Here is an 18,831-nt window from a genome sequence, read left to right as displayed (position 1 = left end):
ACGTATTAAAGGCATAGAATCTAAGAAAAGTAAGGACAGTACACCATGTAGCTGCCTTGCAGAGTTGTTCAGCAGATGTGCTGGATGCCCATGAAGGACCCACAGAGCGAGTAGAGTGAGCAAAGACTGTGCTTGGAACAGGCAGATCCACTTGTATATACACCTGTGGAATGGCCACGTGGCGCCAATGTGCCAACATTTGTTTAATGGCTGGCCAGCCCCGCTTGTTAAATCCATAAAGGATGAATAAAGAATCGGTCTTCCTAAGGGAACCAGTATGGTCCACGTAGATCCGGAGAGCGTGGACCACATCCAACGATGCTTCCTCTTGTGAGAGGCTGGGTTCCTGAAAGGCCGGTACCACAATGGGTTTGTTAATATGGAACTTAGATACTACCTAAGGTAGTTAATCTTTTCTTGTTCTAAGGACCGCCCGGTCCTAGTGAAAAATTAAGAATGGTGAGCGACACGAGAGAGCTCCCAAGTCTGAGACCCTGCGTGCTGAGGCGAATGCCAGGAGAAAGAGGTTCTTTGCGGTTCACCACTTGAGGTCTACCGACTCCAAGGGTTCGAAAGAGGGCTGAGATAAGGCATGTAGAACCAAATACAATCCCATGGAGCCACCGGAGGGACAAATGGAGGTTGTATTCGTAGTACTCCCTGAAGAAAGGTACGTACATCTGGCAATGGAGCCAGTCTCTTCTGGAACCAGACAGGCAAGGCGGAGGCCTGGCCCTTCAGAGAAGCCAGGCGAAGACGCATGGTTAGGCCCGCCTGTAAGAAGGCTAACAGCCGAGGTTTCCTGAGAACTTTAGGAACGTAGTGACGGTGAACACACCACTGGAAGTAGGAGTGCCATATCTGGTAATATATGCGGGCTGAGGCTGGTTTCCAAGCCTGAAGCATAGTCTGAACTACCGCACCGTAGAAGCCAGGAGGGAAGTCTCAAGAGCCACGCCGTCAAACACAGGCATGGCAGGTCCGAATGGAGACATGGCCCCTGAGAGAACAGGTCTGGCCGAAGAGGTAGAGGGAAGGGCTTGTCTATGGAGAGATCTCAAAGATCTGAGAACCAATGGCATCTGGGCCATGCTGGATCGACCAGGATGAGCGTGCCACCTTCCTCCTTGAATTTGCGCAGTACTCTGAGAAAGATACTGGAAGGAAGAGATATGCCAGAGGGAAGTTCCATGGAACAGTGAGTGCGTCCACAAAGGTCGCTTCTGGATCACTTGTCCTGGCCCCGTACACCGGAACCTTGTGGTTTTGTCTGGAGGCCACGAAATTTACGGCTGGCAAACCCCATTTGAGTACCAGGATTTGAAAGACATCTGGGTGGAGAGACTATTGTCCGGCGTGGACATCCTGATGACTGAAAAAGTCCGCCTCCCAGTTGAGGACTCCTGGAATGAAGATGGGTGAGATGGCTGGAATATAGATTTCTGCCCAGGGAGAATCCGAGACACTTCCTGCATGGCTGCCACACTTCAAGTGCCGCCTTGCCGATTTATGAAGGCTACTGCCATGGCGAACCGTGAAGGATGCCTTGAGCCATTTGAAGAGCCCTGTAAACCGCTCGGAGCTCTAGTACATTGATCGGGAGAGTCCTTTCTGCTGGGGACCAATGGCCCGGAAAGAAGTGACTGCCCGTGACTGCTCCCCACTCTCGGAGACTGGCGTCTATGGTGAGAAGTGTCTGGTGTGGAATCCAGAAAGGTTGGCCCTTGTCCAGTTTGAGTATATATAGTCACCATGCAAGGTATTGATGAACCTCTTGCATCAGAATTAGGGCCTAAGACTTGAGGTGTGTCAATAGGCCGTTCCATCTGGCCAGTATCAGGCTCTGTAGCGGCCTGGAGTGAAATTGAGCGTATTCCACCATGTCGAATACCGATACCATTAAGCCCAGGGTCTGCATGGCCGCATGTATAGAGACCCAGGGGCTGTGAACCAGGTTGTGAATGCAGGTTGTGAATGCACAACTATAATGTTGCAATCTTTCCCTGAGGTAGGAAGATGCGTTGTAGGCTGGCATCCAGTAAAGCCCCGAGGTGGAGCATCCTCTGAGAAGGGGTAAGTGAGGACTTGGCCCAGTTGATTATCCAAACGTTGGCATGGAGAAAGGACAACATCAGTTGGATATGCCGATTCAATATCTCCGGAGACTGTGCCATGAGTAGTAGATTTTCCAAGTAAAGAAGGATTCAAATCCCCTGCCCTCAGAGATGGGCCTCCATCACCGCCATAACGTTGTAGCTGTGGACAGTCCAAAGGGTAGGGCCTGGAATTGGAAATGCTAAGGCAAGCCAAAGGAGGACTGAAACCTCCCATGGAGCAGAAGGGAGACGGCAACCAGGACAGCTCAGCGAGGGGCGTGGTTCAGGCATCTAGTGGTTGCCGACCAGCAAAACACTTGAATTCCCCCCATAGAGGTGAGGAGCAGCGTTAGCCTTTTATTGTATAGGAAACCTGCGACACTTTTGCAATATTTTGGCTTATTTGCTTCTCGGTAAAACATTGATAAATTTATATGATGGAGCATAACAACACTTAAGTATTGCTTGATAAGCTATTCTGGAGGGACAGTAGGTGGTGCTGTATCTTAAACTGTCCGTGTAGTCTCTCTTTGTTGTTGTAGTGTACCCTCTTTTACAATGTTATTGTTAATCCTCTGTTATAACGTTTACAATGATCACATTAAGTTAATCACACAATCATTCCCTACGTCAGGGCTGGCCAAACCGGTCCTCAAGATCTACCAACAGTTCATGTTTTCAAGGCCTCCTGGAGATCTGTAGAATTGTCAGTTAGGAATGAATGCAGCACATCTTAATTAGTAATTACTACACCTGTGCGCCAGCTAGATGGTCTGGAAAATGTAAACTGTTGGTAGATCTTGAGGACTGGTTTGGCCAGCTCTGCCCTACGTGTTTGATGCTTGAACAAAAAGCACCCAGTATTCTGTAACATTTTATTGGTTTCTTAATAATAGTTGCTTACTCTCTGTGTCTCCTCTCCAGGAGATCCATTGCCAGTTGCCTACCCTCCCTCATTCTGCAGGAGACTCCCTGAAATAATAGCAATCTCCCTGACTCCCTGAACAGATCAACAATCTCCCTGATTGCACCTTATCCCCATTATGTAACTGTTACATTCTTGGGGGAAAAAAACAAATCAGAGATAAATACATTCAAATGGGATCACCAGTTACATGGCCAGTTACAGTATATGGAACCTTTTATTAAACACAATACACGAACAAATCCTGCAAAATATCAGTGTATTTTCTTAAACAAGTACAGTAGATCTTACTAACTTTGGGGCTCATTTACATTTAGATGTAAGTAATTTTCATGACACACCTCCCTGATTTAGCCGTAAACGTCCGCACTAATAGGTGTTACTTTCAAAGTCTCCCTGAAATTATTTTTCAAAAGGTGGCAAGTAAGAGGAGAACCCCAGAAAGGAGAATCTGCTTGTGGGCCAGGTACAGTATGTTACATTACTAGGCCCTGCCAACAAAACACAGAGATTTGTGTATCCGAAAGATGGAGTGGGGTTTTAATGAGGCAAATTTGGCCTTACCACCTCCATTCTGCACCAGGATTCACTGTATAATCTCCTTAACCTTCTTGATTCACTGGGAAGCTGGTGGGATGTGGAAGATTAGCCACTGTTCCATGGGTGTGGGGTGATAACCTGGAAAATCGGAAGTCTCGTGCAGCTTGTGAAAGTGTAAGCAAGTATGCTCTTAATATGATTATAGTAAGAACTCCACATTTACTAACGAGAGTTTGTGTTTCAAGATTCTAGTTTGTACTGTTCATCTTGTACAGTATATTTCTGAGTTTTGTTCTCAAGTCTGAATGCTCATTACTAAAATATGTGGTTTCATCAGATTGTGATTTTACAATGTCTCGACTATACTAGATCATCTTAATGATAAGATTTCAAAAGTGAGATGCTTCCGATTAATTTAAAAATACAGCGTGATTCTGATTAAAGTTTAATGGCAGACTACTCAAATTTGTAATGGAAAATGAATAGATATTGCCTAGTTTTATCTGTAGAATGAAATTGCTGTACTCAGGAATCAGGAAAGCATTTATTGTTGTCTTGTTATATGATCAATGATGGACAGCAGTCTGGGCATGTTACTGCAGAGAGGAGAGAGATCTCCAGGTGGTGCGATCAGGACCCAATGTACTGTATAAAGAGCACAAGCAGACAAAGGTTCAACTTCAGATGAGTAAACAACTGTGACGTGGAATTAACATTATGTTCTGTTTGTTATGGAGCAGAGCAGCATCTCATAAAAGCTTTGCTTTGTTAGGCACCTGAACACTGTGCTTATTAAGGAGCAGATCTAGGCATGGGCAAGCAGGATGGGTGCCCAGGGTGCTGCAGGCCGAGGGGGGGGCCGCAGTCACCCCACAGGCACCCGCCGCCCACCCGCCTCCCGCACTCCGGCTGCAGCAAGCGCTATGGGCTGTGTGGGCGCCCGCTGCAATTATGACCTCTAGCATCTATGTGGCGCTATGGGAGAGACATCATGACGTCTCTCCCATAGAGAGGAGCGGGCGCCAGAGACGGAGCGGCAGCAGCGGTTGGAAAGCAGGAGCGGGGCTGGTGAGGATTGTTTTTTTCCGCCCTGGGTGCCACAAGGTCTAGAACCGGCCCTGTGCATATTACAGGGGTCTGTCCAAGTTTGCCACATCAGCTCTTCTTAAAAAAAAATGCTAATTTATTATGAGGTTTTATAAGTAATATCAGTCTTCCTACTGGTTAGTTATGTAACATCCATCTAGATTTGTTTTAATTTGAGTGGCTCATTTGGGGGCCTATTCATCACCAAAAGTGGTATTGCTCTGAGAAGTTGGTGTCCCGTCGATCCCTAGAGCCCTATTACATTGCAGAGATATGGGACAATTTGCCATTTCGTAACAGCAAATTATCTACAGCACTTAGGGGGGTCATTCCGAGTTGATCGCACGTAGCAACTTTTTGCTGCTCGTGCAATCAACATGACGCCGCCTATGGGGGAGTGTATTTTAGCATAGCAGGACTGCGATCGCTTGTGCAGCCCTGCTATGCTAAAAAAGTTTCCTGCAAAACAAGAGTAGCCCTATACCTACTTACCCTTTGCGACGGATCCAGCGACGCAGGTCCCGGATTTGACGTCAGACGTCCGCCCTCAAAACGCCTGGACACGCCTGCATTCGCTGGACCACTCCCGGAAACCGGTCAGTTGACGGCCCGACACGCCTTCCTCCTGTCAATCTTCTTGCGGTCACCGCTGCGACTGCTTTCCTCATTCCCGCCGTCGTTGCATGGTGACTACCGTTGCCTGGCAACGACGCGTGTGCGCAATGCACACACCACGCATGCACAGTTCCAACGCAATCGCACCGCTGCGAGGAAGTGCAGAGTGTGATCGAGTTGGAATGACCCCCTTAGTGTGTATGGTTGATTTGCGGGCTCCTGCGGTTGCATGCGATTTTGTCTGGTCGTCCTAATAATGGAGTGAAAGTTCCATCCTCCATTAAATTGTTCTGGTGTGTAAGGGCAATCAAGCTCAAGGGAAATCATCCCTTAAATTGGCCCGATTGCCCTTCGCCTCAATGTGGACCCGGCTATACACTGCTACAGAAGTAGCACAGAAATGTAGCCCTACTGATCCGACTGACCGCGCATGCACGACTTGAGTTCATGCATGCACATGGTCACAGGGTCACACTGCAATGATGACGAAGGGATCCGCTCAGATCCCTCTTGGCAACCCAGGACAATCTTCCCATAGGAAGGAGCTGGTTCCCATAAGCAAACTCATTTGCTGAATATTAGTTGGGCCAGTTGGGACCTAATAATAAATGGTCCCATTACTAGAAAACATGCAGAAAATAGCTTTTACATATGTGTAACTGGACCATAAAGGATAATGAATAGGTCCCTCATGTGGGCCATATACCAGAAAGATATTGGCCCTCATTCCGAGTTGTTCGCTCGCAAGCTGCTTTTAGCAGCTTTGCACACGCTAAGCCGCCTCCTACTGGAAGTGTATTTTAGCATAGCAGAATCGCGAACGAAAGATTTGCAGAATTGCGAATAGAAATTTCTTAGCAGTTTCTGAGTAGCTCGAGACTTACTCAGCCACTGCGATCAGTTCAGTCAGTTTCGTTCCTGGTTTGACGTCACAAACACACCCAGCGTTCGCCCAGACACTCCCCCGTTTCTCCAGCCACTCCCGCGTTTTTCCCAGAAACTTTAGCGTTTTTTCGCACACACCCATAAAACGGCCAGTTTCCGCCCAGAAACACCCACTTCCTGTCAATCACACTCCGATCACCAAAACGAAGAAATTTCTTCGTTAAGCCGTGAGTAAAATACCTAACTTTTTGGCAAATTTACTTGGCGCAGACGCACTGCGAACATTGCGCATGCACAGTTTGCGACAAATCGCTCCATTGCCAAAACCACTAATGAGCTAACAACTCGGAATGAGGACCCTTGTTCCAACTAATTAACTATTTGGCTGGATGGAATGATAATCTGGCAGTGTGTGGGAACAAATGATATTCATTTGTTTGCTCCCAAATGGCAAAAAACGGTCTCTCCAACTAAAACAGGTTTGATTTTTCCCAACTAATAGTTATTGTATAGGGGTAAATCCCCCCCCCCCCCCCCCCCGACTATCTCCAAGCGCCAACTCTTCCTATGTTGTAAACGAGTCCTGGGTTGTATCGACTCAACTTAACCCCATTTACACTGAGCCTTAACCGTGTCCTTCCCTGGAAAAACCCTGATCGCTAGCAGGGTTGGATTTCTAGGTTGAGCTGTTTTCACTGACAAAAATCCCAGTTTCACATGCAATAACCTGGGATTTTCTTGTCAGTGGAATAGGGGGAATTTGTACGATAACAAAACACAGGGCGATCGGGCACAGGTGGTGTAGGATATGATAACTTATATATAGAGAAAAAAACAAAATTGGACAGTGAGTAACATATATTCCAATTTTTGCTATAGTATGCTGTCCTAGTTGGTGGTGCGCCCAGAGCCAGGAAGTACACAGACTTACAATGGGAGGAAAAAGAACGGAACCCAAAAGTGAACAAGCCCTACGGGCGAAACGCGTTTTCTGCGGGGGGTGGTCCGCTCACACAGTCCTCTAATGGCACCATCTCTGTACCTGAGGAAAATTTTACCTGCTCACCTGGCTCTCTGGAGAGATTGGAGATTCGTAAGCCCCCTCTATCTTGTGGTCATGTTCCACAAATAGCAACACTTTAATTAAGGAAATTGTTTAACCCTATTTGTATCCATCATATATCATTGTGATTTGTGTGTATAGGGATTCTCTCTAATATGGGCCAAAATCTCAGTTTTTAAACAGAGCATTATTCCCTATACCATATATATTTCTCATAATTATCGGTAGATAACATGGCATCAAAATCATTATAGATAGATGATTCTATTTCTAACACAGGCAATCCTTTCTGCATCTTCCCCACATTTATATTTGGACAAACATTTTTTATTTATACTCATTGTCTGATTGTTGTACACCCTTCAACCGTGCAATCAATTTATAGGCACTATACTGTTGCGTATCTAAAATATTCTATATCTACTCATGATGTTTAAGGCATGCTCTCCCTGATGCTGTGAGAACCTGTTCACAGTTTGAATTCTGTTATTTATAACTATATTTTGTTATCATACATGGTGATATGCCTCCTTCTGAATAATATTCTTCTCGGTGAGATATAACATATTTTTCAGTTACACTAGAATAAAGGGTGAGACGCCAGGAAGTCCTTCCCTATACCAATAGGACTTTCAGTCCCTTGTGATAATAATTTTTTGTGGCCGTCGAGCTGCCCTATTATCTTGTTGAAGCAATCAGCTCGTCACATCAGTCCCTTCTTTGAGGAAACTTCCTATCCTATATTTCTCTATTCACTCATTTTCGTGGACTCTCATCCACGATTCTCGGAGCATTGTACCACATTTCTCTGAATCTCTGAACCGTGTCTAACGTGGAAAGCAGATCCACATATTTTCACCCCTTTTTATTCAGTCATTTTTTCTCTCCTGTATCTTTTCCTAAACTCATACTCCTCAATTTCTTATATAGGTGCACTCTCATTGGTGTACACATAAATCTCTACTACCATACCACGCTGCCAGCGCCCGATCTCGTCCGATCTTGGAAGCTAAACAGCGTTGGGCCGGGTCAGTATCAGGAGAGGAGACTGCCTGCGAATACCTGATGTTGTAGAGCAGGAATTAATTTCCTTTTCATGTGATATGAGACACCAACAGCAGTATCACCACTAATTCTATCTGGTATTTCTCTATTACTGTGTCCATATTCTTGATTGCAGTTTGATGCCTCTAATTCTGTCTATAAAAATGGTATTTGTACTTAATTAAAGTATTCAATCCATAGTGTGGTGACCAATGATTACCATTCTACCTAATTTAAGTTAAGTTATTTGACTTTCCCATTAAATTCTGTTTTTGACCACCCCCCGGTCCCATCAATACAGAAACCCCGTACTGGTCAGGGGAAATGGGGGTATGACAATCCAGTGTCTACAACCTTTCCGAACACTCTTTGTAATAAAGAGACCAGAACATTTTAACATTTCCCACAAATCTTTATTATTTTTTCACGGTTCTCAGGGATGAGTAATTTTGGTTTAATATTATCAATAAAAGTTATGTTTTAAGCATATTCTAATTTACACATTTACAAAGAAGTTGATACAGAGTGCGCCCACACAAGAGCCTTCTTTTTTCTCCCATTGTAAGTCGGAATTTGTAGGATGGCAGCACCATTGTACTGCCATGGGACTCTGACAGCCTGAGCCCCATTGTATGCTAGGTGCTGGATCTCTTCCAGTGTGGGACTGCTGCAAGTTCAGATGCACCAGTCGGGGGGAGTCTCAATTGGGGCTCAGAGGGTGCTAGGCCAGGCCCCCAATGCTGAGACTGATTCAGTGGAGATGGATGTGTTCTCTGGTGGGGAAGCCTGGTGGGCACCCGCATGGGAGGAGAGTGTGGAAAGGAGGACAGCAACATGGCCCTGCCCCAGAACTCTCACAGCTGCACTGAGTCCCATTGTGTGCCAGGGGATGAAGCTCTTCCAGTGCAAGGCTGCGTCCTCCTTGTCCTTGCAGCTAAAAGGTTGGTTTTGCCTTGCAAATGATTGCCACTTTTAAAAATCCAGGTAGACTCGCACAAAGTCCTGCACTTCCGGTAGCTCGCATTTAGTCCATATTCTCTTAAATAAGCAAAAATAAACGCCTCATCTTGAGTTCATCTGCAAAAACAGCTGTAGGCCATGTGACGGCTATCCTATGACTACTCTTGGGGCTCCGATTAGATAGTTGTGCTACAGTATGCAGTCTGCTAGTCCCTAAAGGCTGAATATTGCAGGCTGTGGTCCTTATCCACTACAAGTGGAGGCATGCTTACTGTATATCAATCCCAGCTTGGAATGGACTCTCAATGGGCAGTGTACAGAGATCTTGGACTAAGCAATAGTTTTCAATTAAATTGAGCACAGGAAAAGTTTTTACTGTAGGAAAGCTATTTGCAACTGTATGTGCTGAAGCAACCCAACAATAATTTACTTACACACGCATATATCTTATACGTGTAATAACAAAATAAGGAGTGATTCAAAGGTGGACGCAGCAGAATATCATCTGCGACTTGTCACAGACACTACTGCGTCTGCATACTAATGTCACAGGCGATGGGCATCTTATTAATGGCCACAAAGGCGCACTATCGGCTAACCATTGGCCAACCTGGCGCAGAATGTCTGTGGTTCCATGGCTGCTGGTGCTGGAACTAGTTGCAGAGACTGTCATGCTAGTCATCCCTATTGTCACCGATGAGAGACGCCCTTCGAAAATTACATAGCTGTCCATGCATTTCCAATCTACTTGCCCCAGTGATAACCATCGGGACACATGTCTCTTGGACCCACGTGCAGAGAGAAACCAGTTTCTATGCGTCCACCTCTGAATCACTCCTCGAATGTTATTAGTGCCTAGGTCAGTTTGTACATTTCTTGAGTACAAATCTGTGACATCCATCAGACATATGTTTCCACTGAACACAAATAGTTTACCTGCACTATTACTAAAGTATCAAATGATTGGACTTATCTTTTTGTTGCAGCCTACAGGAAGAGATTGGGCATCCCGACCCTAGGTATTAATTATATGTACGGGTTCCTGAGAAGCAAATAAAAAAAATAGGCTCTGTATATAACTGGATGATATATCAAATAATACTAACATTGAAGTGTAAATTATATGTTAAAGGGCAGTTTGAAAAGAATAAAGATTTTCATTAGCATAAAAGAAAAAATAAATTAAAGATATAAAAACGACATACAGGTTGAGTCACCCTTATCCAAAATGCTTGGGACCAGAGGTATTTTGGATATGGGATTTTTCCGTATTTTGGAATAATTGCATACCATAATGAGATATCATGGTGATGGGACCTAAATCTAAGCACAGAATGCATTTATGTTACATATACACCTTATACACACAGCCTGAAGGTAATTTTAGCCAATATTTTTTATAACTTTGTGCATTAAACAAAGTTTGTGTACATTGAGTCACCAGAAAACAAAGATTTCACTATCTCACTCTCACTCAAAAAAGTCCGTATTTCGGAATATTCCGTATTTCGGAATATTTGGATATGGGATACTCAACCTGTATCACAAAGTGGCACAATAAAAATTAAAATAAAGATAAAAGAACAGGTTTGGCAGGTGGATAAAATATGATAAAATGTTAAATAGCTCAGCATCATCAGTTCATTTGTTTCTTTGTTGAATTGAGTTTAGTTAGAGTATATAGATATATTTAGATGCTGGGATGTGGGTTCTTTCAAACTCACTGTTTGTAGTGGGTAAAGTATTTAATGGTTAAATAAACTTATTGTTCTTGAGGATGTTTTAAGGTGATGTTTTTTTCACGCTTTCTATGATTCTGTTGACTGCACATGTAATTTTTTTGTTGACTCTACATGTATGTGAATTGTGGATGTCAAGAAAGATTGGATTGGATGTGTTTGGGTGTAATAGATGAGGGCCTTCTAACCAAATACACCAGACAATATAGCCTCAGTGCTTGCATACTAGCTAAAGTATGTATTGCTCGCTCTTGCTTGACCTTTACGGGTCCAGAGTTTCATGGCTGAATATCTCTAGTGAACACCACTGTTGTGCATGAGAAATACACATATATAGCTAGAAATGTTGAATCAAAGTTTGATCGCATCTGGGCCAAATAGCTAGAATCGGTATATGCTAAAAACCCCATGGATGCAGACCCTGCCTCAGCTCGGGCCTCTCTGCCTGATTCATAGCAACCCCAGGAGCACTGGTTTTATTGCAGTTTATATATCTTTTTTTGTTGATCTATCGCAACTTCTTTTGTATCATACATTCAACTTCAAGTGTTTGTACTCTGTTTTTCAGATTTATGTCTGCTTGCATGTATGCTCATCACTAATTGCACGAATTGTAATTTATACTAATATCTATCTACCAATGTTTTGCTCTTCTCCGCATATTCATGATCTCCGGCACATACTTTAAATTAATTTCTTTCTTTTTGTATTTATTTTATTTCATTGTATTACCTTTGTAAACTCAATAAAAATGAATGAGAAAAAAAAAAAAAACTTTGCGGCTTTTAATTATATTCCAGGAGGAATGGTTATGTGCTTCAAGAATAGTTTTGTGAGATTTTCTGAATACTTAGTTGATTTCTTTTTCAGAGGATTTTAGTCTTGACTAGGTGGTTAACTGAAACCAGAGATAGCTTATCTCTCATAATGTCATGTATGGTCACATAGCGACTACGTTGTTTGAGCATAAAATTAAAGCTGATTTGTATAAGAAAGGTTACTGTTTGTTCTGAAACTGTATTCTATCCAATCTTTATACTGTAGCTTGTTCTGCTTACTTTTCAATTGTATTTAATTGTGGTCCATCCAGTTAAGAGTCATAATTCTTATGAACTATCTATGTATTAGCAGAGCTATATTTCTCTTATGTCCTAGTAGATACTGGGGAACTGTACTTTAGTATCATGGGGTATAGATTGCGTCCACTGGAGCCTGGTGCATTAAAACCTTTTAGTGTGTGTGTACATGTGTGTTGGCTCCTCCCCTCTATGCCCCTCCTACCAGACTCAGATTAGAAAAATGTGCCCAAGGAGCCGGGTGCATTTCTCTGGGGCTCCAGAGAGTTTCCTTTATTTTTTATTTTAGTTACTTATTTTCAGGTAGTACTGGTTGGCAACCAGTCTACCTGCTTCGTGGGACTTAGAGGGGGGACCGAACCAACCTCCTTATGGTTAATGGTTCGTAATCCCAGCTGACAGGACACTGAGCTCCTGAGCTCCAGCAGCTAGCCGCCACCCTCTAACAGATGATGAAGCGTCGCAGGTGCGATGACTGTTAACACCGGGGTCCGGTTAGCGGGCCCCCAGTGCGGTTTGGCGGCATATCACACGGCGGTCACGGGCCACGAGCTGCGGTGGCCACCGCGGACTACACTGGCTCAGCTGGCTTTATGCTCCACAGGTGCTCACTGTCAGTAGGCTTTGTGTGTACTGTATATCTTACTTAAGCCAGTATAAACAATGTAGTGGGACCGCCTGCCATTATAGGGGCGGGGCTTCCCAGAGAGCGGGACCAGAGGTGGGAAGGCGCCATTTCCTGCTGCTGATCACAGGCTGCATGCACGCTGCTCCTCCATGGACTCGCGTTGTTACAGACTCTGTACTGGTAGCAGGGGGGAGCACATCAGCGGTACTGCCGCTGCACATATATGAGGTGATACACATATTTTCCCACCCCGTGCTGCTGTGTTTTGTGTACTAATCTCCGTTTCTCTGTGTTACTCCAGGGGCTCTCTAGGGACTGCGAGGAGGTGTTTTCAGTGGGTTTGCGCTGCATTACAGTTGTGTACGATGTCTGTTGACATGGTTATGTGTACTGCTTGTAACTCTACCCCTTCTTCTGTGGGGTCCCTCATGTGTGAACAGTGCTCCTTATCTCCACAGGGACACAGTTCACAGGCACCTGACTAGCTAGATACTTTTAAGAGCATGATTCATAATGTGAATTCAGAATTAGCTGCAGCTAAGAAGGAGAGATAGGTGTTAAAACAGTATCTTGATTGTATGGCTAAAGCAGCAGATACCAGAAAGGCTTCTCAGACCCCTCTGTTGGTTTCACATAAACGCTGTCTGCCACAGGTGCTCTAGTCTGATCCTGATTCTTACCAGCCTGATATAGATTATGGTGATATGGATGAGGACAGCTCTCTGTCCCCCAGGGTAGAGGCCCTCAATAATGCTGTAAGAGAAGTTCTTCACGTACCCGATCAGGCAGCAGAACCAGATGAGGAGTTGTACTCTAGTATTAGACCCAAGACCTCAGCCACATTTCCTGTGTCTAAGGAATTAAACTCCCTGGCCAGGGAGGCATGGGTGAACCCTGTCAAGAAATTCAAAACTCCCCAGAGGTTTTTATCTACTTTCCCCTCCCAGCTGATGACAGGAAGGTATGGGAAAACCCCCCATCAGTCGATATGTCTGTGTCCAGACTGTCTAAGAAATTGGTACTGTCCTAAAAGACCCTGCTGACCATAAAATTGAGACCACTCTCAAGGCAATATATACAGCAGCGGGTGTAGCACTGCGCCCCACAATAGTTTGTGGTTGGATTTCTAGGGCAGTAGTCAAGTGGTCAGATAATATTATTAATGGTTTAGACACTCTGCCCCAGGATGAGGTCATTTCTCTGCTGAAACACATACAGGATACTGCAAATTTTATGAGTGACGCTATAAAGGAATTGTGTAAGATAAATGGCCGCACTACTGCTGTGGCAGTTTCAGCACGCAGAGCTCTGTGGTTACATCAATGGTCAGCGGACACAGATTCCAAAAAGGGTGTCGAAAATCTTCCCTTTACAGGTGATGCCTTCTTTGGGGACGAGTTAAATAAATGGCTCTCCCAGGCAACGGCGGGTAAGTCTACCTATCTGCCGTTGGCTGCACCACCTGCTCGACATTCTTACACAAGACCCTCCTTGCAGTCCTTTCGTGTGGCAAGGTTCAGAGGCAGGGGCCGAGGGGTCTCCACTACTCCCAGAGGATCTCGTGGTAAGTCCCGTAAACCTGCAACTGCTGCGTCCCTGGACCAGACCACCGGATACCCTGCCAAGACTTCCACGTGACGGTTGGCCCCAGCAGCAAGGCGACTTTCAGGTAGGAGCTCGCCTTCAGCACTTCGCCCACGTGTGGGTGAAGTCCTGCCGGGATCCTTGGGTGAGGGACCTCATTTCTCAGGGATACCAGCTGTAATTTCAAGCACGTCCTCCTCACAGATTTTTCAAGTTGGGCTTACCAGTTTTGCCCGCAGCAAAAGTTACCTTGCAAAAGGCTATTCAAAAACTTTTGCAGACGGGGGTGGTGGTTCCAGTACCTCCTCCGTTATGCAACAGGGTTTTTTACTCCAGTCTTTTTGTCTTTCCAAAACCAGACGGTTTGGTGCGACCCTTCTTGAACCTGAAGTATCTAAACCCGTATCTGCGGGTATTCAAATTCAAGATGGAATCCCTGCGGGCAGTGGTGTCCGGTCTGGAGGAGGGGGAATTCCTGGTATCTCTTGATGTCAAGGATGCTTACCTACACATTCCCATATGGCCCCCTCATCAGACTTACCTCAGGTTCGCCATATTGGACGACCATTTCCAGTTTCAGGTCTTACCCTTTGGCCTATCCACAGCTCCGAGGGTCTTCACCAAAGTCATGGCGGAGATGATGCTGCAACTGCGCATGATGGGAGTCAACATAGTCCCCTACTTGGATGATCTCCTGATAAAGGCTATGCCCAGGGAGCGTCTGCTGCACAGCATCGATCGGACGACTCACCTACTTACGGGTCATGGGTGGATCCTAAATTTTCAGAACCTCACCTGGAACCAGCCCAGTGTCATCAGTTCCTGGGAATGATACTGGATACAGTGTCTCAAAAGGTGTTTCTTCCGATGAACAAGGCCTTGGCTATCCAGGCTATGGTCTGCTCAGTCCTCGCAAGGTATCCATACATCTTTGCATATGCTTGCTGGGCAGGATGGTAGCTGCTTACGAGGCAATCCAATATGGCAGATTTCATGCCTGGCCATTTCAGCTGGATCTGCTGGACAAATGGTCAGGGTCTCACCTTCACATGCATCAGGAGGTGACCTTATATCCGAATGCCCGGATTTCTCTATTATGATGGCTACAGGTTCCGCACCTGGAAGAAGGTAGGAATTTCAATATCCACTCATGGATTCTACTGACAACGGATGCCAGCCTCCGTGGTTGGGGGGCTGTGACCCAAGGGACCCAGTTCCAGGAAATATGGTCAATTCAAGAATCTGCTCTGCCGATAAACATCCTGGAACTCAGGGCAATTTACAATGCTCTTCTGCAAGCTTCCCATCTCCTGAAGGATCAGGCGATCCTGGTTCAGTCGGACAATGCCACGGCGGTGGCGTACATAAACCGACAAGGAACAAGAAGCAGCGATGCGAGAAGTGTCAAAAATACTCTTCTGGGCGGAGGTCAACGCAGAAGCCATCTCAGCCATATTCATTCCAGGAGTGGACAACTTGGAAGCAGACTTCCTCAGCAGACACAACCTCCATCCGGGGGGAATGGAGCCTACATCCCCAGATGTTTCAACAGTTTATTCACTGGTGGGGCTGTCCGCAGATAGATCTGATGGCTTCTCGTCTCAATAAGAAGCTATGCCGTTACCGTTCTAGAACGAGAGATCCGCAGGCTGTATCAGTGGTCGCGCTGACAACATCATGGATGTACCAGTTTGTGTACCTGTTCCCTCCTCTACCGTTAATCCCAAGGGTTCTAAAAAGACTAAGAAGGGAAAGCATTCAAGCAATTCTAATTGCCCCAGATTGGCCTCGACGGGCGTGGTACTCGGACCTCCTAACCATGGCTCTGGAGGATCCTTGGCCTCTGCCGTTTCAAAAGGATCTTCTTCAGCGCCGCTACGTTTGACGGCTTGGAAGTTGAGAGGGAGATTCTAGCCAGAAAAGGTCTTCCCTCCAGGGTTATTTCCACTATGGTCTGGGCCAGGAAGATGGTTACATCAAAACATTATCATCATATCTGGAAAAAGTATGTTTCCTGGTGTGAAAGTAGAAAGGTTTCTCTCGTGGAATTTAGAATTGGTTGCTTTCTACTTTTCCTGCAAGTGGGAGTGGATATGGGCCTACGTTTAAGCTTCATCAAAGTGGAGATTTCGGCACTCTTTATTTTCTTCCACAATCAACTTGCAATGTTGCTGGAAATACAAACTTTCCTAAAAGGAGTTCTTCATATGCAACCGCCCTTCGTACCTCCCATGGCTCCATGGGATCTCAATGTGGTTTTGTCCTTTCTTCAATCGGACTGGTTTGAACCCTTACATAGAAGGGAGTTGAAATGTCTTACCTGGAAGACTGTGATGCTACTAGCATTGGCGTCTGCCCGACGTGTCTCTGAATTGGGGGCCTTATCCTGTAAGGGCCCTTATTTGATTTTTAATGAAGACAGGGCGGAACTCAGGACCCAACCTCAGTTTTTTACAAAAGTAGTGTCAGCTTTTCTTGTGAATCAACCAATTGTGGTTACGGTGTTGTCTGATGCTTCCGTTGGTCCAGAGTCCTTGGATGTGGTGAGGACTCTGAAGGTTTATGTCAAATGGACTGCTCATCATCGGAAATCTGATTCGCTTTTGTCCTTTTATAATGCCACCAAGATTGGTCTTCTGGCTTCTAAGCAATCAATTGGTTGTTGGCTCAGGTTGACCATAAACAAGGCCTATACTTCGGCGGCTCTGCTTTTTGCCGATGCCTATTCAGGCCCACTCAACGAGGTCTGTGGGCTCCTCCTGGGCGGCTTCCCGGGGTGTCTCCGCCTTTCAGTTGTGCCGAGCTGCTACTTGGTCTGGTTCGAACACTTTTGTTACGTTCTATCGGTTCAGCACCTTGGCCAAAGATGACCTTCAGTTTGGTCAGGCGGTGTTACAGGGGTCTCAGCACTCTTCCACCCGTTTGGGAGCTTTGGGACTTCCCCATGGTACTAAAGTACAGGTCCCCAGTATCCACTAGGACGTAAGAGAAAATAGGAATTTAATACCTACCGGTAATTCCTTTTCTCGTAGTCCGTAGTGGATTCTGGGTGCCCGCCTCAGTGCTTCGATTCCTGCTCACCTTTGTAAGTGTTTGGTTGGCCCGCCGTTACAGTCCCCTTCTGTTGTTGGGATAGCTTTGCTATCCGGGTTCGGTTGGTGTTGCTATCCTCTGTTCTGGTTAGCGCCCTCCTTTTTGGTTATGGTTGTGTGTTGGCTTAGTGCCTCACCGCTATTGTACCTGTTTTCTTCTCTCGTGGTATGTCCGTCTCCTCGGTCACTGTTTCCTAGACTGAGTCTGGTAGGAGGAGCATAGAGGGGAGGAGCCAGCACACACATACACACACACTAAAGGTTTTAAAGTGCCAGGCTCTAGTGGACCCGATCAGTACCCCATGGTATTAAAGTACAGTTCCCCAGTATCCACTACGGACTATGAGAAAAGGATTTATTGGTAGGTATTAAATTCCTATTTTCAGTCTTGTAGTCTACTTACATCTGTACACGGATCTAATATAAAAAAAAAGTGATACTTTTTAATTTTATTTTTTAGTTTATCTGTAATACAAAATATATAACTCGCAAGTGCTTCATGATTATATTGGCTCAAAGTGGATGTTGTAATGGGGAGCAGTTATGCTGTTGGTTTTTTTTAGCCTGTGCTAGATAAATGACATTGGACACTATAGGAAACCTTCTCACTGTATGTATTTCGAAAGTATTATACATCTCTCCTTAAGTATGGCACAATCTGTATTTACAGTAAGCTAGTTTTTTTAAGTCTCCTGGTTTTCTAATTACAGAGTGGAATTGTACAAAAGTACACTGATATGGAAATCTGTTTTTTATTTAATGAGTTTAGCAGAGACATTTTTTTAAATATGATGAATAAATATATACAATTTCCCATTCCTTGACATAATGTGGGATACTTTACATTGTGTTATTTACAGATCATAATATTAAAGATTTTACTTGTAGGGAGTCTGTTATGCACTATAATATTTTGCCACCATTTCCCATTTACACATAATTACAACTTTATAAGTAATATACCGTAATACATTCTGATTGTCTCCTAAATCTGTGACATACAGATGTGTCCGCATATATCTTGCCTCAATACCCAACACAGCGGGAGAAGCCTGCTATGAATGATCTGACAGGTCCCGTGCAACTCTGTATGCGTTGGTACACTTTTCTGTTGACAATTTGCCTTATTCACAATGAAATGTGAATCAAACGCGCAAGCAGACGCTGCTGATTGAAATGATATGTGGCAAGCTTATATTCTCTGTATGTCTGTTGCTGTATCTGCATACAAAATGCTACGTTATAGGGTTTTCTAGGAAAACCGCAAAACACTGTAGCATAGCATGTCATATGCAGATACAGCCAAGGTCGCACACAGAATATAGGCATGCCACATATAATTTTAATCAGCAGAGTCTGCTTGTCCGACTGGTATACATCTTTTGAGAATAAGACATTTTAACGTAAAAAGTCAAGCAAAAAATGCTTGGTGCAGTAGTTAATTAGTTGATACTTTATCTCTAAGGCTTGATATATCTTCCCCACAGACAGGAGGTGA

The 18,831-nt window shown here is 44.9% G+C and overlaps 1 protein-coding gene, 1 long non-coding RNA gene and 1 pseudogene across 3 annotated transcripts in view; 2 read left to right on the top strand and 1 right to left on the bottom strand.

Annotated features, from left to right (window-relative positions):
- The window catches only part of LOC135049950 (uncharacterized), a 164,135-nt gene that overhangs the window by 64,343 nt on the left and 80,961 nt on the right, over positions 1 to 18,831 (bottom strand). The window lies entirely within an intron of this gene.
- LRRC75A (leucine rich repeat containing 75A) overlaps positions 1 to 18,831 on the top strand; it is a 585,529-nt gene that overhangs the window by 545,987 nt on the left and 20,711 nt on the right. The window lies entirely within an intron of this gene.
- LOC135053762 (5S ribosomal RNA) lies at positions 8,169 to 8,287 on the top strand (annotated as a pseudogene).

This window comes from Pseudophryne corroboree, chromosome 2 (assembly GCF_028390025.1).
Source record: "Pseudophryne corroboree isolate aPseCor3 chromosome 2, aPseCor3.hap2, whole genome shotgun sequence".
In the NCBI taxonomy this organism is placed as follows: domain Eukaryota; kingdom Metazoa; phylum Chordata; class Amphibia; order Anura; family Myobatrachidae; genus Pseudophryne; species Pseudophryne corroboree.
Note: the sequence above shows the minus strand (reverse complement) of the source record. Positions and strands in the feature narration are given on the sequence as shown.